This window comes from Zonotrichia leucophrys, chromosome 26, assembly GCF_028769735.1.
Source record: "Zonotrichia leucophrys gambelii isolate GWCS_2022_RI chromosome 26, RI_Zleu_2.0, whole genome shotgun sequence".
Taxonomy (NCBI): Eukaryota; Metazoa; Chordata; class Aves; order Passeriformes; family Passerellidae; genus Zonotrichia; species Zonotrichia leucophrys.
The window spans coordinates 3601550-3622658 of record NC_088195.1 but is presented as its reverse complement, the minus strand read 5'-3'; the positions used below and the strand labels follow the sequence as shown (position 1 = coordinate 3622658).

Sequence of the window (21109 nt, the reverse complement as noted above, 5' to 3'; positions counted from 1 at the left end):
ATCCCTCCTGGAGCTCCCCCATTTGCTCCTGAGCTGCTCCACAGCCCCGGGCTGCATTTGCAGCCTCGTGTGCAGCCTTGGCTTTGCTCAGACACCAGAACCGTCCTTCCCACCCCAAAGCCACCCTGGCTGGCCCTGTGACTGTCATTTTCCAGATAAAGCCGGGGTGACGGGGCAGAGCTGCCTGCTGAGGAGTCAGCTGGCCCCTCGCTCAGCGTTTCTGCTCCAGCTGCAAACCAGCAGTTCCAGTTTCACTTCCCGTTTTCCCAGCCCCGTGAGCAGACAGGAGGGCTCACAAGGGCAGAGCTCTGAGGGCTGCAGGCTGCTCCCTGTGCAGATGGGGAAATGCTTCTGTCTCGCTCAGCACTGGTGGTTTCTGAGCTCAGGGGTTTTGTGTGGGGGTGCTCGGTGCTGAGCTGGCCCCTGGCGCCACGTGGGTGCTCTGGGTGCCACCAGCTCTGCTCTGCTCGTGGCCCAGCTCCTGCTTGGTGGGGTGAGCACATGGTGACCCCTGTTTGTGATTTGAGTTTGTGATTCCCAGCTCCAGCTTGGTGGGGTAAGGACTTGGTGACCCCTGTTTGTGATCTGAGTTTGTGATTTAAGTTTGTGATTCCAGCCCCAGCTTGTTGGGGTAAGCACTTGGTGACCCCTTTTTGTGATCCCAGCTCCAGTTTGGTGGGGTGACCCCTGTTTGTGATCCCTGTTTGGGATCTGAGTTTGTGATCCCTTTTAGTGATCCCAGCTCCATTTTGCTGAGGTAAGCACTCTGTGATCTCTGTTTGTGATCCCAGCCCCAGTTTGGTGGGGTGACCCCTGTTTGTGATCCCTGTTTGGGATCTGAGTTTGTGATCCCTGTCTGTGATCCCAGCTCCAGTTTGTTGGGGTGAGCACTTGGTGACCCCTGTTTGTGATTTGAGTTTGTGATTTCCAGCTCCAGTTTTTTGGGGTGATCCCAGTTTGTGACCCCAGCTCCAGCTTGTTGGGGTGATCCCTCTTTGTGATCCCAGCTCCAGTTTGTTGGGGTGAGCACTTGGTGACCCCTTTTTGTGATCCCAGCTCCATTTTGCTGAGGTAAGCACTCTGTGATCTCTGTCTGTGATCCCAGCCCCGGTTTGCTGGGGTGAGCACTCTGTGACCCCTGTTTGTGATCTGAGTTTGTGACCCCAGTTTGTGATCCCAGCTCCCAGTTTGTTGGGGAGACCCCTGTTTGTGATCCCTGTTCGGGATATGAATTTGTGATCCCTGTCTGTGATCCAGCTCAGTTTGTGGGTGAGCACTTGGTGACCCTGTTTGTGACCCCAGCTCCAGTTTGATGGAGTGAGCACTTGGTGACCCCTGTTTGTGATTGTGATTCCCAGCTCCAGCTTGTTGGGGTGAGCACTTGGTGACCCCTGTTTGTGATTTAAGTTTGTGATTCCCAGCTCCAGCTTGTTGGGGTAAGCACTTGGTGACCCCTGTTTGTGACCCCAGTTTGTGACCCCAGCCCCAGCTTGTTGGGGTGACCCCTGTTTGTGATCCCTGTTTGGGATCTGAGTTTGTGATCCCTGTCTGTGATCCCAGCTCCAGCTTGTTGTGTGAGCACTTGGTGACCCCTGTTTGTGATCTGAGTTTGTGATTTAAGTTTGTGATTCCCAGCCCCAGCTTGTTGGGGTGACCCCTGTTTGTGATCCCTGTTTGGGATCTGAGTTTGTGACCATGGACCCAGCTCCAGCTTGTTGGGATGAGACTTGGTGCCCGTTTGTGATTTGAGTTTGTGATTTCCGTTTGTGATCCCAGCTCCAGTTTGTTGGGGTGAGCACTTGGTGACCCCTTTTGTGATTTGAGTTTGTGATTTCCAGCTCCAGTTTGGTGGGGTGAGCACTTGGTGACCCTTTTTGTGACCCCAGTTTGTGATCCAGCCCCATTGTTGGGGTGACCCTGTTTGTGATCCTGTTTGGATCTGAGTTTGTGATCCTTGTCTGCGATCCCAGCTCCATTTTGCTGAGGTAAGCACTCTGGGATCTCTGTTTGTGATCCCAGCCCCAGTTTGTTGGGGTGACCCCTGTTTGTGATCTGAGTTTGTGATTTGAGTTTGTGATTTCCAGCTCCAGTTTTTTGGGGTGATCCCAGTTTGTGACCCCAGCTCCAGCTTGTTGGGGTGAGCACTTGGTGACCCCTTTTTGTGACCCCAGTTTGTGACCCCAGCCCCAGCTTGTTGGGGTGAGCACTCTGTGATCCCTGTTTGGGATCTGAGTTTGTGACCCCTGTTTGTGATCCCAGCTCCAGCTTGTTGGGGTGAGCACTTGGTGACCCCTTTTTGTGATTCCCAGCTCCAGTTTGTTGGGGTAAGCACTCTGTGATCCCTTTTTGTGATCCCAGCTCCAGTTTGTTGGGGTGAGCACTCTGTGACCGCTGTTTGTGATCTGAGTTTGTGATTTGAGTTTGTGATTTCCAGCTCCAGTTTTTTGGGGTGATCCCAGTTTGTGATCCCAGTTTGTGATCCCAGTTTGTGATCCCAGCTCCAGTTTGTTGGGGTGACCCCAGTTTGTGACCCCAGTTTGTGATCCCAGTTTGTGATCCCAGCTCCAGCTGGGGTGATTCCTGTTTGTCATCCCAGTTTGTGATCCCAGTTTGTGATCTCTGTGATCCCAGCCCCAGTTTGTTGGGGTTAGCACTCTGTGATCCCAGTTTATGATCCCAGTTTGTGATCCCAGCTCCAGTTGGGGTGATTCCTGTTTGTCATCCCTGTTTTTGATCCCAGTTTCTGATCCCTGTTTGTGATCCCAGCCCCAGTTTGCTGAGGGCTCACCTCTTCTGATGCTGCATCCCTGGGACCATCCGGGCTCACCAAACCCATCCCGGCACCCCAAATCCCCTCTCAGTGGTTACTGGGGTGCCCTGCCAGCCTTGCAGGGCTGGATCTGCTGCAGATGAGTGAGGGGACAAGGAAATCTCAGAGCACCTCCCAGTTTAAATATTTAGATGAAAACTTGAATATTTAGCTGCAGGCTCTGGGGAATGGAGGGTCTGGAGCCCCAAATTCCCTCTCAGTGGTTACTGGGGTGCCCTGCCAGCCTTGCAGGGTCTGGAGCCCCAAATTCCCTCTCAGTGGGTGCCCAGCCATTAATGCAGGGCTGGATCTGCTGCAGGTGGCTGGGGGGACAAGGAAATCTCAGAGCAGCTCCTAGTTTAAATATTTTTTTTCAATTTTTTTCAGCTAAATATTTTCATATTTAGATGAAAAATGTTCATATTTAGCTGTAGGCTCTGGGGAATGGGGGGTCTGGAGCCCCAAATTTCCTCTCAGTCGTTACTGGGGTGCCCAGGGTGCAGATGGGTGGGGTGGGGGGACAAGGATATCTAAGAGCAGCCCAGTTTAGAATATTTAGATGAAAACTTGAATATTTAGCTGCAGGCTCTGGGGAAGGGGGGTCTGGGGCACCTGTTGGGGTTGCAGCCCTGCGGAGGCCGCTGCCCTTTTTAAGTGTCCATCTCTTTCTCCTTGCTCCCCTTCACAACCAGCCCATTGTGCTGGGGGCTCCAGCAGCTGGGTGGAGTGTTTCAGGCTCAAGTGTAATTTCAGTGCTTTTAAAAGCTTTTTGGAGGGCTTTTTTCTTTTCTTTTTTTTTTTTTTTTTTTTCCCTGAAGAGGACAGCAACGCCAACAAGGGATAATTTGATGGATTACTCTGCAGGGCTGAGGGGCTCTCCTTAATCCCCTTTGTGGGGCTGCTGGAGGAGACGCAGAGCAGAAGCCCCCCAGCCCCAGGCAGAGAAAAGGCAGCTCAGCAGGGTGGGTTTTACACTCTGACACATAAATACAGGCCCTGGTCATGTGGTGCTGGATATAATCTGTGCCCGTCCCCGCTCTGAGGAGAAGGGGGCACCTGGAGGGGGCTGATTTTTTTCCCCCCTTTCCAGTTTAATTTGCATTTTGATTCTTCTTCTTGAAAAAAAAAAAAAAATAATAATAAGCAGAGAAGAAAGGCCCTGGGGGGAGAGGTTGATTTGGATCAAGTGCCAGGGGTGATGGGCACAGTCTTTGAGCAGCAGAAACGAGTGAAAAGCAGAAGCAGAGATCATCTCATTTCCCCTCCTGCTCCGGAACGGGGGGCTCCTCTCATGAATAAAAGCAAGAGCTCGGGTGGTGCAGCAGCAAAACAAAGCTGGGGCTCTGCTGTGCAGCCAGCCAGGCTTGTCTGAGGGCTGGAAACGCTGCAGCAGCCCCGACACAGCTCAGGGGAGCGTGACCACGAGGGCTGAGCCTCTCAGGGCTGAAATGCTGCTGATTTTGGGGGTGCTGAGGAGTTTGGGAGGTTTTTTTTTGGTGAAGTTTGGTGAGGAGATGCCAGTCCTGAGTGGTAATCTCCCAGAGAGCTGGAGACCCCTGTGCAGCTCAGCTGGGGCTTTTCACACCAGCACCCTGACCTGAACTCAGCTTTGGGCAGCTCCTGAGGAGGTGAGGCTGAGGATGAGGATGAGGATGAGGATGAGGTGAGGCCGAGGGTCATCCCAGCAGCACTGGCCCCTGCTGGCTGCAGGACTCGGGGTGCCCAGCTCCAGCAGTGCCAGCTCCAGTTGTGTGTGCCCTTCTCCAGCTGTTGCCAGCTCCAGCTAAGCTCAGTTCCAGCTGTTCTCCCAGCTCCAGTTGTGCCCATCTCCAGTTGTGTGTGCCCAACTCCAGCTGTGCCCAACTCCAGCTGTGTGTGCCCAACTCCAGTTGAGCCCAGCTCCAGCAGTGCCCAGTTCCAGCTGTTCCCAGTTCCAGCTGTGCCAACTCCAGCACTGCCCATATCCAGTTGTTCCCAGCTGTGCCCAGCTCCAGTGAAGCTCAGCCCCACTAGTTCCCAGTTCCAGCTGTGCCCAACTCTGCTGTGCCCATACCATTGTTCCCATCCAGCTCGTTCCAGCTCCATCTATTCCCATCTCCAGCTGTGCCCACTCCAGCTGTGCCCACCTCCATTGTTCCCATTCCAGCTGTTCCCATCTCCAGCTGTGCCCACCTCCATTGTTCCCGTTCCAGCTGTTCCCATCTCCAGCTGTTCCCACCTGCATTGTTCCCACTCCAGCTGTGTCCAGCCCCTGCCCCTGCCATGGATGCCCCGGGCAGCCCAAGGCTGAAGCCCAGCCAGGATCAAGGAGCTGCTGACCCTGGCACAGCCCTGGCACGGCCCTGGGCTCGTGTCTGTGCCCCAGAGAGCTCCAGCAGTGCCAGCCTGGCCTCTGCTGAGCCAGTGACCCCCTCAGGCACAGGGGGGCTCTGTTTGGAACAGGAGGAGGATGAGGAGGAGGAGGATGAGGAGGAGGAGGAAGGCTCCTGTGCCACAGGAGGGTGCAGGCCGTGGGACAGAGGCTCTGGGATGGGCTTAGAGCATCCCTGGAGTGTGAGGTGTGAGGGTGAAGGGCAGGACAGAGCTCCCTCCAGCCTGCCAGCATTGCCCGTGGGCTGTGCATGCCCAAATGGAGAGATGCCCTCAGCTGTGCCAGGGATCCCTCTGTGCCCTAAAGGATTCGGGATTTTAGCTCTGGAAGCAGCAGGATCCCCTTGCAGCGGGGTGGAATGCAGAGAGAACCATCCCCCAAATCCACCCCCCGAATCCAGGGCTGTCCCTGCGGAAGCTGGAGCTGCCACCAGGAGTGGCCCCAAAGGGTCACAAGTGACCCCCATGGCCTGAGGGATCCTGGCTGCTGGAAAATTTCTGACCGTGGTTTGCTGTCAGGAAATGCTGGTTCAGCAAAAGGAAAAGAGATGTCAACTCCAACAGTCAAAAAAAAAAAAAAAATCAGAAAGAAACAAAAAATATGATACCAATGAAGAAACTCTCCTGGGGGCTTTTTGAAGCAGTGAGGTTTATTTTTCAGTGCCCTGCTTTTATTGTTTATTGACATGTAGGATAAACACAGCCAGAGCAGAGGCTGCACCATCTTTTCCCCCGTGGTTTTGCTCAGTACATGGTAGGTAACAGCTTCTGCATACCCAACATATCCTACCCAGTGCCTACCTGCAATAACACAGGTGCTGACAGCCCTGGAGGATGAGGAGGGAATCCCAAACCCTGCTCTGGAGGGGATTTCCTGGCTGCTGCTGCTCTTTCCCCAAGAATGGAGCCCCGGGGTGTCCGGTTTATCTTGGCTGTTTGAGGGGCCTGGAAAGGCCCGGGGTGGCCTTGGGGCAGCCCGCGTATCGAAGGACGAGAAGAGGCTTCAGTTCTTCTTTCTGTTTTATGTTTATTAATTGTTTATCTAAAAGATGTTCTTTCAGCCGAACAGAGATCTGCTCAGCAGCCAGCCATGAGCACACTGTGCCGTCCTCCGGACCGCCACGTATCTTTATACCCATTGTGACGTGTACAATATTTATCATTTTTCCCCAATACCATCTATTCTTATAACTCGGTGCACTCTCAGTAATAACCAATCCAAAGGTGCCACCGTGGCCAAAGAAGATGGAGGAGAAGAGGAAAAAGAAGAAGGCAGGACACACCCCAATTCCTCCATCTTACTCCTCTAAACCCCCCTGTACATAAATCCTAAACCCTGTGTCTCACCCTCTAATTAGCTAATCCCTTCACCATTCACCCCGGTGAAGCCTCATCCATTGTCGTCTCCCGTGTAGGGTCAAAGTCCAGCCACCAGACACTTCTGGCAACATTCCAGGACTCCCGGGCCCCCCAAGGGTGGTCTCGGGGGCCCGGCATCCCAGGACTCAGATCCTGAGATCCCACACCGGGGCTCCAAGGAAACGCGGGGTTAATTCCCAGGGCCCGGATCCATCCCCTCCCCGAGCTGTGAATGGGGTCAAGGAGATTTGGGAGGGGAGGAGGGGTCAGGAGAGGTCAGGTGAGTGCTCCATTCCATGCCAGGAGCCTGCCAGAGCTATTCTCCATGGTGCATTTCCCATTCAGCAGCGCTGAATGGACACTGATAGCTGTGAAAGGCCCTGGCTGCTCCTGAGAGCTCTGTGCCACCCTTCCTTCCAAAAGGGCTGCAGGGAATTCACAAAGAGCCCCTCAGAAGGTTGGAAATGGAATGTTGGGGTTGTGAACGGGAGATGTTTGTCTGTCCCTGTCTGTGGGCGCCAAACCTGGGCAGGGAGGGTGAGGAGTGAATCACCTGGGCTGGAGCAGCCCCACCTCAGCCCAGGGATTCCCTTTCCTAAGGGAATAAACCGGGGCAGAAATAATGCCCCGGTTATAAAATAATATATATAATTATATAAAATATATATAATTATATAAAATATATATAAAATATATATAATATATATATAATTTATATATTTATATATATTTTTATACATTTATATTTATATATAATATAAATATTCAATATTTTTAAATATTTAATATAATATATAATTAAATATAATATTTAATTATATTATATATTTTATTATATTAAATTTTATAAATTTTATTATATTAAATATTTAATATAATATATAATTAAATATAATATTTATAAATATTTAATATTTATATATTTATATTTATATATTTTATATTTATATATTTATATATAATATATAAAATATATATAATATATATAAAATAATGAATAATTGTCTTGGTTTGGAAAGCCAGGAGTCTGCTGAGGAAGGCAGGAGCCTCCCCTGAAATGGAAAATGTAAACCCTCCCCACCTCTCTCTGAATTGCTGTAAATTTTAAATTAAGGGGCTTTCAGGCAAAAATATGGGAGCAGGAAATAACAGTTCCTTAATAGGAAATGGAAAAAAATAAAAGGATAAAATAAACAATGCAGTTGTCTTGGTTTGGAAAGCCAGGAGTCTGCTGAGGAAGGCAGGAGCCTCCCCTGAAATGGAAAATGTAAACCCCATCCCTCCCTCTGAATTGCTGTAAATTTTAAATTAAGGAGCTCTCAGGCAAAAATATGGGAGTAGGAAATAACAGTTAGGAATAGGAAAAGGAAAAATAAAAGGATAAAATAAACAATGCAGTGAACTAAACCAACACTGCCAGAGTCAGAGCCCAACCTGACACCCTGTGGGTCAGGCTGTTGGCAGCAGCCCCATTGGAATTGTGGCTCAGCCCTCCTGCAGTGTCAGGGCTGGTTCTGCTGGAGCAGGATCCTGGAGAAAGGTGCAGTCTCTGCCTCTGAAGATCCAGGGGAAGAAGAGGCAGCTGCTGTTCCTCTGGGCAATCCAGTGCAGAAGCTGTGCTGGTGTTCCAGAATCTCCAGATTATATCCGGGTAGGAATGTGTGAAATCTCAGCTTGTATCCAGTTAGGAATGTTTGAAATCTCCAGATTATATCTGGGTAGGAATGTTTGAAATCTCAGATTATATCCGTGTAGGAATGTTTGAAATCTCCAGATTATATCCAGGTAGGAATGTTTGAAATCTCCAGATTGTATCCAGGTAGGAATGTTTGAAATCTCCAGATTATATCCAGGTAGGAATGTTTGAAATCTCAGATTATATCCAGGTAGGAATGCTTGAAATCTCCAGATTATATCCGGGTAGGAATGTTTGAAATCTCCAGATTATATCCGGGTAGGAATGTTTGAAATTTCAGATTATATCCAGGTAGGAATGTTTGAAATCTTAGATTATATCCGTGTAGGAATGTTTGAAATCTCCAGATTATATCCAGGTAGGAATGTTTGAAATCTCAGATTATATCCAGGTAGGAATGTTTGAAATCTCCAGATTATATCCGTGTAGGAATGTTTGAAATTTTAGATTGTATCCAGTTAGGAATGTTTGAAATCTCAGATTATATCCAGGTAGGAATGTGTGAAATCTCAGCTTGTATCCAGTTAGGAATGTTTGAAATCTCCAGATTGTATCCAGTTAGGAATGCTTGAAATCTCAGATTATATCCGTGTAGGAATGTTTGAAATCTCAGATTATATCCGTGTAGGAATGTTTGAAATCTCCAGATTATATCCAGTTAGGAATGTTTGAAATTTCAGATTATATCCAGGTAGGAATGTTTGAAATCTCCAGATTATATCCGAGTAGGAATGTTTGAAATCTCCAGATTATATCCGGGTAGGAATGTTTGAAATCTCCAGATTATATCCGTGTAGGAATGTTTGAAATCTCCAGATTATATCCGGGTAGGAATGTTTGAAATTTCAGATTATATCCAGGTAGGAATGTTTGAAATTTCAGATTATATCCAGGTAGGAATGTTTGAAATTTCAGATTATATCCAGGTAGGAATGTTTGAAATCTCAGATTATATCCGGGTAGGAATGTTTGAAATCTCAGATTATATCCAGTTAGGAATGTTTGAAATCTCCAGATTATATCCGGGTAGGAATGTTTGAAATCTTAGATTGTATCCAGGTAGGAATGCTTGAAATCTCAGATTGTATCCAGTTAGGAATGTTTGAAATCTCAGATTATATCTGGGTAGGAATGTTTGAAATCTCAGCTTGTATCCAGTTAGGAATGTTTGAAATTTCAGATTATATCCAGGTAGGAATGTTTGAAATCTCCAGATTATATCTGGGTAGGAATGCTTGGCTCCTCCCTCTGGGCTCACATCTCCCAATGGGATGCTGTAGTTCTTATCAGCCATGCAGGGACATTCAATAGCTGTTATCAGCAATGTCCCCTCCCCAGGGAGGTGTGGGTGTGGTCACTCAGAGAGAGATAAGGCAAACTGCCCACTTGACAAAGGTAATCTGCCATACAGATGGTAATAGAAAACATCTTGCCTTGCAATCTTCAACAATAATAAAATGATCAAATGGTTTGGGGGTTGGGAGGGATCTTAAATCTCATTTTTTTTCCCACGTGCAGGGACACCTTCCACTATCCCTGGCTGGGCTTGGGCACTCCCAGGGATGGAGCAGCCACGTTTTCTCTGGGAAAGCTGTTCCAGTGCCTCAGCATCCTCACCCTGAACCAAACTCTTTGTCTGGTCCCTGCTGTGCTTTGAGCTGCACAACCACTGCGAATCAAAGCCTCCAAATTCACCATCATCCCCTGGTCCTTCTGCAGCAGTAGAGAGATTATGGAGCAGCAGGACATGGATCCTTCCAGGAATAAATGAGTTTTTCTCTGCCAGGTAAGTACACCCACATTTTATTAATTTTATTTTTAAAAATAACCAGCCCTCCCTCTTCATTGAGATGGGATTTCCTCTAAGACCCTGTGTTGGGAAGATTTAGGAGATTGTGAGGAGGAAAGGTTCCTTTGTGTGTAAAATCCACCTTTTCCAGGTGTTTGGGGTTGGTTTTTTTCCCTAAAATCTTCCCTTTATCCTGCCAAGCTTTGCTCCTGCCCTGGACCCACCCATTACCTGGCTGCCAGGTGAGGCAGCCTCTGGGAGCTGATCTGATCATCTTTGGGAAATTGGGAAAATTGGGTTTGGAAAATTGGGTTTGGAAGCTTTAAAAGCAACCAGAAAGCCATGGGTTTGGAGATTTTTGGGTTTTATTAAAAAAAGCCATGGATTTGAGATGGTTTGGGGTTTTTAGAAGAAAGCCATGGGTTTGGAGATTTTGGGTTTTTAAAAGAAAACTGTGGGTTTGGAGATGTTTGGTTTTTATTAAAAAAAAGCCATGGATTTGAGATGGTTTGGGGTTTTTAGAAGAAAGCCATGGGTTTGGAGATTGTTGGGTTTTTAAAAGAAAACTGTGGGTTTGGAGATGTTTGGTTTTTATTAAAAAAAGCCATGGATTTGAGATGGTTTGGGGTTTTTAGAAGAAAGCCATGGGTTTGGAGATTTTGGGTTTTTTAAAAGAAACCTGTGGGTCTGGAGATGGTTTGGGTTTTTTGAAGAAAGCCATGGGTTTGAAGATGGTTTGGGGTTTTTAGAAGAAAGCCATGGGTTTGGAGATGGTTTGGGTTTTTTGAAGAAAGCCATGGGTTTGGAGATGGTTTGGGGTTTTTAGAAGAAAGCCATGGGTTTGGAGATTTTTGGGTTTTTAAAAGAAAACTGTGGGTTTGGAGATGTTTGGATTTTATTAAAAAAAGCCATGGATTTGAGATGGTTTGGGGTTTTTAGAAGAAAGCCATGGGTTTGGAGATTGTTGGGTTTTTAAAAGAAACCTGTGGGTCTGGAGATGGTTTGGGTTTTTAGAAGAAAGCCATGGGTTTGGAGATGTTTGGGGTTTTTAGAAGAAAGCCATGGGTTTGGAGATTTTTGGGTTTTTAAAAGAAACCTGTGGGTCTGGAGATGGTTTGGGTTTTTTGAAGAAAGCCATGGGTTTGAGATGGTTTGGGTTTTTCAAAAGACAGCCATGGGTTTGAGATGGTTTGGTTTTTTTTTTTAAAGAAAGCCATGGGTTTGGAGATGTTTGGGTTTTTTAAAAGCAAACCAGAGAGCTGTAGCTTTGGAAATTTTTGGGTTTTTAAAAGAAGAGCCATGGGTTTGGGTTTTTTAAAAGAAAACCATGGCTTTAAGATGGTTTTGGTTCTTTAAAAGAAAACTGTGGGTTTGGAGATGGTTTGGGTTTTTTAAAAGAAAGCCATGGGTTTGGAGATGGTTTGGGTTCTTTAAAAGAAAACTGTGGGTTTGGAGATGTTTGGGTTTTTTAAAAGAAAACCAGACAGCCATGGCTTTGGAGATTATTTGGGTTTTTTAAAAGAAAGCCGTAGGTTTGAAAATGGTTTGGGTTTTTTAGAAGAAAGCCATGGGTTTGAGATGGTTTGGATTTTTTAGTAGAGAGCCATGGCTTTGGAGATGTTTGGGTTTTTTGAAAGAGACTTGTAGGCCTGGAGATGGTTTGGGTTTTTTAAAAGCAAACCAGAGAGCTGTAACTTTGGAAATTTTTGAGTTTTTAAAAGAAGAGCCACGGGTTTGGGTTTTTTTAAAAGAAAGCCGTGGTTTTGAGATGGTTTGGGTTCTTTAAAAGAAAACTGTGGGTTTGGAGATGTTTGGGTTTTTTAAAAGAAAACTGTGGGTTTGGAGATGGTTTGGGTTTTTTAAAAGAAAGCCGTAGGTTTGAAAATGGTTTGGATTTTTTAAAGAAATCCATGGGCTTGAGATGGTTTGGTTTTTTTAAAAGAAAGCCATGGGTTTGGAGATGTTTGGGTTTTTTAAAAGCAAACCAGAGAGCTGTAGCTTTGGAAATTTTTGCGTTTTTAAAAGAAGAGCCATGGGTTTGGGTTTTTTAAAAGAAAGCCATGGCTTTAAGATGGTTTTGGTTCTTTGAAACAAAACTGTGGGTTTGGAGATGGTTTGGGTTTTTAAAAAGAAAGCCATGGGTTTGGAGATTTTTGGGTTTTTTAAAAGCAAACCAGAGAGCCATGGCTTTGGAGATGGTTTGGGTTTTTTAAAAGAAAGCCGTAGGTTTGAAAATGGTTTGGATTTTTTAAAGAAATCCATGGGTTTGAGATGGTTTGGATTTTTTAATAGAGAGCCATGGCTTTGGAGGTGGTTTGGGTTCTTTAAAAGAAAACTGTGGGTTTGGAGATGTTTGGGTTTTTTAAAAGCAAACCAGAGAGCTGTAACTTCGGAAATTTTTGCGTTTTTAAAAGAAGAGCCATGGGTTTGGGTTTTTTAAAAGAAAACCATGGTTTTAAGATGGTTTGGGTTTTTTTAGAAGAAAACCATGGCTTTGGAGATATTTGGGGTTTTTTTTAGAAGAAAGCCATGGCTTTGGAGATATTTGGGGTTTTTTACAAGAAAACCATGGCTTTAAGATGATTTGGGGTTTTTTTAGAAGAAAGCCATGGCTTTGGAGATATTTGGGGTTTTTTAAGAAGAAAGCCATGGCTTTGGAGATATTTGGGGTTTTTTTAGGAAAAAACCATGGCTTTGGAGATATTTGGGGTTTTTTTAGAAGAAAGCCATGGCTTTGGAGATGTTTGGATTTTTTTTTTAGGAAAAAGCCATGGGTTTGGAAATGTTTGGGTTTTTTTTAGAAGAAAACCATGGCTTTGGAGATATTTGGGGTTTTTTAGAAGAAAGCCATAGTTTTGGAGATGTTTGGGGTTTTTTTAGAAGAAAACCATGGCTTTGGAGATGTTTGGTTTTTTTTTAGAAGAAAACCATGGCTTTGGAGATGTTTGGGGTTTTTTTAGAAGAAAGCCATGGCTTTGGAGATATTTGGGTTTTTTAGAAGAAAGCCATGGCTTTGGAGATGTTTGGGTTTTTTTTAGAAGAAAACCATGGCTTTGGAGATGTTTGGGGTTTTTTTAGAAGAAAACCATGGCTTTAAGATGGTTTGGGTTTTTTTTTAGAAGAAAGCCATGGCTTTGGAGATGTTTGGGTTTTTTTTTAGAAGAAAACCATGGCTTTAAGATGGTTTGGGTTTTTTTTAGAAGAAAGCCATGGCTTTGGAGATATTTGGGGTTTTTTTAGAAGAAAGCCATGGCTTTGGAGATGTTTGGGGTTGTTTTAGAAGAAAGCCATGGCTTTAAGATGGTTTGGGTTTTTTTTAGAAGAAAGCCATGGCTTTGGAGATGTTTGGGTTTTTTTAGAAGAAAGCCATGGCTTTGGAGATGGTTTGGGTTTTTTAAAAGAAAACTGTGGGTTTGAGATGTTTGGGTTTTTTAAAAGCAAACCAGAGAGCTGTAGCTTTGGAAATTTTTGGGTTTTTAAAAGAAGAGCCATGGGTTTGGGTTTTTTTAAAAGAAAACCATGGCTTTAAGATGGTTTGGGTTTTTTAAAAAGAAAACTGTGGGTTTGGAGATGTTTAGGTTTTTTAAAAGAAAAGCAGACAGCCATGGCTTTGGAGATTATTTGGGTTTTTTAAAAGAAAGCCGTAGGTTTGAAAATGGTTTGGATTTTTTAAAGAAATCCATGGGCTTGAGATGGTTTGGGTTTTTTAAAAGAGAGCCGTGGGTTTGGAGATGGTTTGGGTTTTTTAAAAGAAAACTGTGGGTTTGGAGATGTTTGGGTTTTTTAAAAGCAAACCAGAGAGCTGTAGCTTTGGAAATTTTTGGGTTTTTAAAAGAAGAGCCATGGGTTTGGGTTTTTTAAAAGAAAACCATGGCTTTAAGATGGTTTGGTTTTTTTTTTAGAAGAAAGCCATGGCTTTGGAGATGTTTGGGGTTTTTTTAGAAGAAAGCCATGGCTTTGGAGATGTTTTGGGTTTTTTTTAGAAGAAAACCATGGCTTTGGAGATATTTGGGGTTTTTTTTAGAAGAAAGCCATGGCTTTGGAGATGTTTGGGGTTTTTTTAGAAGAAAACCATGGCTTTAAGATGGTTTGGGTTTTTTTAGAAGAAAGCCATGGCTTTGGAGATGTTTGGGGTTTTTTTAGAAGAAAGCCATGGCTTTGGAGATGTTTGGGTTTTTTTTTAGAAGAAAGCCATGGCTTTGGAGATGTTTGGGGTTTTTTAAGAAGAAAGCCATGGCTTTGGAGATGTTTGGGTTTTTTTTTAGAAGAAAGCCATGGCTTTGGAGATGTTTGGGGTTTTTTTAGAAGAAAACCATGGCTTTAAGATGGTTTGGGGTTTTTTTTTAGAAGAAAGCCATGGCTTTGGAGATGTTTGGGGTTTTTTTAGGAAAAAGCCATGGCTTTGGAGATATTTGGGGTTTTTTTAGAAGAAAGCCATGGCTTTAAGATGGTTTGGGGTTTTTTTAGAAGAAAGCCATGGCTTTGGAGATGTTTGGGGTTTTTTTAGAAGAAAGCCATGGCTTTGGAGATGTTTGGGATTTTTTTTAGAAGAAAGCCATGGCTTTAAAATGGTTTGGTATTTTTTTTAGAAGAAAACCATGGCTTTAGAGATTTTTTGGTTTTTTTTTAGAAGAAAGCCATGGCTTTGGAGATGTTTGGGGGGGTGAGAAGCGCCAGTGTCACCACACCATGTGTCCCCATGGGGCTGGGGAAGGTCCCCAAACCCCTCTGGGATGGGCAGAACGTCCTCAATCTCTGCTGAAACACCAGCAGATCAGGAAAGGAGGGCGATAAATGTGAATTTTCCCAGGGTTTTAATTTTTAATGGCAAGATTCAGGTGCGAGCCCAGAGCTGGGGTTTGCTGAGGGCTGGCAGCGGTGTTTGCTCACAGGAGTGGCACGGTGACAATGACACCGCTGTTATCAGCACGGGGGGAGGGCCCTGCGGCCAAACCTGCGCTGGTTCCACCTCTGCCGCCCTGCAAGCGCTGCAGCAGCTTCTGCTGGGAGCACCTGCGGGTGGGTCCTGGTCCCAAATCTGCTTTTCCAACCCCTGGCCTCAGAAATCAGCCACCTGTGGGTGAGTCCTGGCTCCCAAATCTCCTTTTCACAACTCCTGGCCTCAGAAATCAGCCCTCTGCAGGTGAGTCCTGCCTCCCTGAGCCTCCCAAACCTTCATTTTCCAAACCCTGTCCTCCCAAATCGGTCCCCTGCAGGTGAATTCTGGCTCCCTGAGCCTCCCAAATCTCCCAAATCTCCTTTTTCCTATCCCCTGTCTTCCCAAATCTCTCTTTTCACAACTCCTGTCCTCCCAAATCAGCCATCTGCAGGTGAGTCCTGGCTCCCTGAGCTTCCCAAATCTCCTTTTTCCTAACTTCTTTCTTCCCAAATCAGCCACCTGCAGGTGAATTCTGCCTCCCTGAGCCTCCCAAATCTCCCAAATTTCCTTTTTCCAACTCCTGTCCTCCCAAATCAGCCACCTGCAGGTGAGTCCTGGCTCCCTGAGCCTCCCAAATCTCCTTTTCACAACTCCTGGCCTCAGAAATCAGCCCTCTGCAGGTGAATTCTGCCTCCCTGAACCTCCCAAATCTCCCTGAGCTTCCAAATTTCCTTTTTCCAGCCCCTGTCCTCACAAATCAGCCCCCTGCAGGTGAGTCCTGCCTCCCCGAGCCTCCCAAATCTCCCTGACCTCCCAAATCTCCTTTTTCCTATCCCCTGTCCTCCCAAATCTCCTTTTCCAACTCCTGTCCTCCCAAATCAGCCACCTGCAGGTGAATTCTGGCTCCCTGAGCCTCCCAAATCTTCCAAATCTCCTTTTCCTAACTTCTTTCCTCCCAAATCAGCCATCTGTAGGTGAGTCCTGCCTCCCTGAGCCTCCCAAATCTCCCAAATTTCCTTTTTCCAACCCCTGTCCTCCCAAATCAGCCACCTGCAGGTGAATTCTGGCTCCCTGAGCCTCCCAAATCTCCCAAATCTCCTTTTTCCAACTCCTGTCCTCCCAAATCAGCCACCTGCAGGTGAATTCTGGCTCCCTGAGCCTCCCAAATCTCCCAAATCTCCTTTTTCCTATCCCCTGTCTTCCCAAATCAGCCACCTGCAGGTGAATCCTGCCTCCCTGAGCCTCCCAAACCTCCCTGAGCTTCCCAAATTTCCTTTTTCCAACTCCTGTCCTCCCAAATCAGCCACCTATGGGTGAGTCCTGGCTCCCTGAGCCTCCCAAATCTCCCAAATCTCCTTTTTCCTATCCCCTGTCCTCCCAAATCTCCTTTTCACAACTCCTGGCCTCAGAAATCAGCCACCTGCAGGTGAGTCCTGGCTCCCTGAGCCTCCCAAATCTCCTTTTTCCTAACTTCTTTCCTCCCAAATCAGCCACCTGTGGGTGAGTCCTGCCTCCCTGAGCCTCCCAAACCTCCCTGAGCTTCCCAAATCTCCTTTTTCCAACTCCTGTCCTCCCAAATCAGCCATCTGCAGGTGAGTCCTGGCTCCCTGAGCCTCCCAAATCTTCATTTTCCAACTCCTGGCCTCAGAAATCAGCCACCTGCAGGTGAGTCCTGCCTCCCGAGCCTCCCAAATCTCCCAAATTTCCTTTTCCCAACCCCTGTCCTCAGAAATCAGCCCCCTGTGGGTGAGTCCTGCGTCCCTGAGCCTCCCAAACCTCCCTGAGCTTCCCAAATCTCCCAAATTTCCTTTTCCCAACCCCTGTCCTCCCAAATCAGCCCCCTGCAGGTGAATTCTGGCTCCCTGAGCCTCCCAAACCTCCTGAGCTTCCCAAATTCCTTTTCCAGCCCCTGTCCTCAGAAATCAGCCACCTGCAGGTGAATTCTGGCTCCCTGAGCCTCCCAAATCTCCCAAATCTCCTTTTCCCAACCCCTGTCCTCAGAAATCAGCCCCCTGTGGGTGAGTCCTGCCTCCCTGAGCCTCCCAAATCTCCCAGATTTCCTTTTCCAGCCCCTGTCCTCACAAATCAGCCACCTGCAGGTGAATTCTGGCTCCCTGAGCCTCCCAAACCTCCCTGAGCTTCCCAAATTTCCTTTTTCCAACTCCTGTCCTCCCAAATCACCCACCTGCAGGTGAATTCTGCCTCCCTGAGCCTCCCAAATCTCCTTTTTCCTAACTTCTTTCCTCCCAAATCAGCCACCTGCAGGTGAGTCCTGCCTCCCTGAGCCTCCCAAATCTCCCAAATTTCCTTTTCCCAACCCCTGTCCTCCCAAATCAGCCCCCTGCAGGTGACTCCTGCCTCCCAAATCTCCTTTTCCCACCCCTTGTCCTCCCAAATCTGCAGTTCAGGGTGATTTCCCCACCCAGCACGTTTCCCTGTCTGTGTTCTGTGGGCAATTTAAAAAATCCAAAGAGGAATGGGTGGTGTTGGGGTGAAGTTCATCGTGTGCTCTGCTGCGGTTGGGGTTTCTCATCCCTGGCTGTTCATGGTTTTTCCTTCAGGGATTTGTTTTCTCCCGGGAGGTGTGGATGGGGAGCAGAGCTCTGTTCCTGCCTGCAGATCAGAAATCCAGCTCTGCCTCCATTCCCGGGCAGGTGGGCAGATCCCTGCTGCCTCCCCAGAGCTCTGCACAGCAGCAAAAAGGGAGAAAAAACCAACTTTTAATCTGTGTGAGGCATCTCTCACTTGATCTTTGGGGTGTTTTTGGGGTAATTCCTCCTCTCTGAGCTCTCCAGGCAGTGCACATCACAGACATTTAGGTCTGAGTGCCTCAGTTAATTTTTATTTGTGACTCTGGGAGCTGAAATTCCTCATGCTGGGGCTGGGCACCCCCAACACATCCTGTGAGCAAGGTGGGCTGCAGGGAGGCTCAGGCTGCCTTTGAAGCTGCCTCTGGTGATTAAATCAAACCATTCCCCTTCTGTTTTCCCCCCTCTTTTTGCTGTTTGACCTCGGGCAAGGCGTTTAAATGTTGAAAGGAGGGATCTCTGTGACAGCTGAGGGGAGTGAACGTCCCCAAAGGGGAATAATTGGTGTTTATTGAGTGGCACTGAGCTCAGAATTGGCATTTCTCCGCAGAGAGAAAGTGATGGAGTGATGGCTTGTGGAAGTGAGGGAACGACCACCTTTGTTGTTTTAGCACCTGACTCCGATTTATTCATCAATCAGGCACTTTTTATAACAGTGTTAATTCACTGCATGCATATTGCAAAATCTGAGCTCCCCATAGGCTGTAGAGAAAACTTCAGCTCCTCCTTTTGTTTACAATACCTGAAGTTTGTTTATTGAAACCAAGATCAGTGTTCCCACCGTGATATGAAAGGTTCTCAAAACCTTCATATCTATTCCCAGACATCTATTCCCTGAGCTTCCCAAATCTCCTTTTTCCTATCCCCTGTCCTCCCAAATCAGCCCCCTGTAGGTGACTCCTGGCTCCCAAATCTCCTTTTCCCACCCCTTGTCCTCCCAAATCTGCAGTTCAGGGTGATTTCCCCACCCAGCACGTTTCCCTGTCTGTGTTCTGTGGAAAATTTAAAAAATTAAAAGAGGAATGGATCCAACCATCTATTCCCAAATATATATTCCCATATATATTCCCTATATAAAAGGTGGCTGAGAACCTTAATTATTTACAGGATCAAGCCTGGGAAAGGCTGCTTTTACAGCAGGCTTCTATATTTCCCTCAGCTGAATGCCTTCATGGCCTCTTTCTTTAAGCCATGCTTGGACCAGGCTCTCCACAATGGCTGAGCTTCACCTCACCCTGCCAGGCTCCCCCAGCAACAAGGAGGGAGAGAAAAGTGACAAAAACCCTGCCTGCACACACCTGTGCGGTTTTTGGGGGCACTGATCTCACCTCCTCGAGGTGTTTTAGTAAATTTTGCTGTGCTGGGGGAGCTTGGGGGATTTCTGTGATTTGGGGCTGAGAGGCTCAGCCCCTGTCCCCGTGCCGTGGCCTCTCCCCTCTGGGGAGAAGGGAGCAGTTACAGGGCAAATAAATGACTCAGTGGAATGAGTAAGGTAATTGCCGTTTGCTGGTAGATGAGGCTAAAGTGGGTCAGGTTTGTTTGTGAAACTCCACGGAGGCACTGCCTGTTCTCTGTGCCCCATCCTGGGGCTGCAGATGGGCTTGGGTGAAATCACCTCCCCCAGAGCCTGGAACCTGCACAGGGGTGTCCTGATCACCAGAAAGGGTTGGAATTGGGTGAAATCACCTCCCCCAGAGCCTGGGAGCAGCACAGGGGTGTCCTGATCATCATTCTGAGATGGGGTTTGGGTGAAATCACCTCCCCCAGAGCCTGGAACCTGCACAGGGGTGTCCTGGATGGGATTTGGGTGAAATCACCTCCCCCAGAGCCTGGGAGCAGCATGGAGGTGTCCTGATCACCAGAAAGGGTTGGAATTGGGTGAAATTTCTTTCCCTAAAGTCTGGAACCTGCACAGGGGTGTCCTGATCACCAGAAAGGGTTGGAATTGGGTGAAATTTCTTTCCCTAAAGTCTGGAACCTGCACAGGGGTGTCCTGGTCACCAGAAAGGAATGGGATTGGGTGAAATTTTTTTCCCTAAAGTCTGGAACTTGCACAGGGGTGTCCTGGTCACCAGGCAGGGATGGAATTGGGTGAAATTTCTTTCCCCAGAGCCTGGAACCTGCACAGGGATGTTCTGGTTACCCGGCTGGAGATGGGATTTGGGTGAAATCACCTCCCCCAGAGCCTGGGAGCAGCACAGGGGTGTCCTGATCACCAGAAAGGGATGGTATTGGGTGAAATTTCTGTCCCCAGAGCCTGGGAGCAGCACAGGGGTGTTCTGATCACCAGAAAGGGTTGGAATTGGGTGAAATTTCTTTCCCTAAAGCCTGGAGCAGCACAGGGGTGTCCTGATCACCAGAAAGGGTTGGAATTGGGTGAAATTTCTTTCCCCAAAGCCTGGAACCTGCACAGGGGTGTCCTGGATGGGATTTGGGTGAAATTTCTTTCCCCAGAACCCGGAACCTGCACAGGGGTGTCCTGATCACCAGGCAGGGATGGAATTGGGTGAAATTTCTGTCCCCAGAACCTGGAACCTGCACAGGGATGTTCTGGTGACCTGGCTGGAGATGGGATTTGGATCAAATCACCTCCCCTAGAGTCTGGGAGCAGCACAGGGGTGTCCTGGATGGGATTTGGGTGAAATCACCTCCCCCAGAGCCTGGGAGCAGCATGGAGGTGTCCTGATCACCAGAAAGGGTTGGAATTGGGTGAAATTTCTTTCCCTAAAGTCTGGAACCTGCACAGGGGTGTCCTGATCACCAGAAAGGGTTGGAATTGGGTGAAATTTCTTTCCCTAAAGTCTGGAACCTGCACAGGGGTGTCCTGGTCACCAGGCAGGGATGGTGAAAGCACCATCCCATGGGTGAAATCACCTCCCTCAGAGTGTGAAATTGCTTCCCCCAGCATAGAGATGTCCTGGTCACCAGGCAGGGATGGGATTTGGGGAAATCACTTCTACCAGAGCCTGGGAGCTGCACAGGGGTGTCCTGATCACCAGGCAGGGATGGAATTGGGTGAAATTTCTTTCCCCAGAACCTGGAACCTGCACAGGGGTGTCCTGGTGACCTGGCTGGAGATGGGATTTGGGTGAAATCACCTCCCCCAGAACCTGGGACCTGCACAGGGGTGTCCTGATCACCAGAAAGGGATGGAATTGGGTGAAATTTCTTTCCCCAGAGCCTGGAACCTGCACAGGGGTGTCCTGATCACCAGGCAGGGATGGAATTGGGTGAAATTTCTTTCCCTAAAGCCTGGAACCTGCACAGGGGTGTCCTGGTGACCCGGCTGGAGATGGGATGTGGGTGAAATCACCTCCCCCAGAGCCTGGGAGCAGCACAGGGGTGTCCTGGATGGGATTTGGGTGAAATCACCTTCCCCAGAGCCTGGAACCTGCACAGGGGTGTCCTGATCACCAGGCAGGGATGGAATTGGGTGAAATTTCTTTCCCCAGAGCCTGGAACCTGCACAGGGATGTTCTGGTTACCCGGCTGGAGATGGGATTTGGATGAAATCACCTCCCCCAGAACCTGGAACCTGCACAGGGGTGTCCTGGATGGAATTGGGTGAAATCACCTTCCCCAGAACCTGGGACCTGCACAGGGGTGTCCTGATCACCAG

The 21109-nt window shown here is 47.5% G+C and overlaps 1 protein-coding gene across 3 annotated transcripts in view; it reads left to right on the top strand.

Annotated features, from left to right (window-relative positions):
- SLC45A3 (solute carrier family 45 member 3) overlaps positions 1-21109 on the top strand; it is a 55342-nt gene that overhangs the window by 19289 nt on the left and 14944 nt on the right. For 2 of the 3 annotated variants that reach the window (XM_064733155.1, XM_064733156.1), the window contains exon 3: positions 9753-10020. The gene's annotated coding sequence lies outside the window, so the exon portion shown is untranslated. Of the gene's footprint in view, positions 1-9752; positions 10021-14915; positions 15104-21109 lie in introns of all 3 variants that reach the window. The other variant, XM_064733157.1, reaches the window with a different exon arrangement.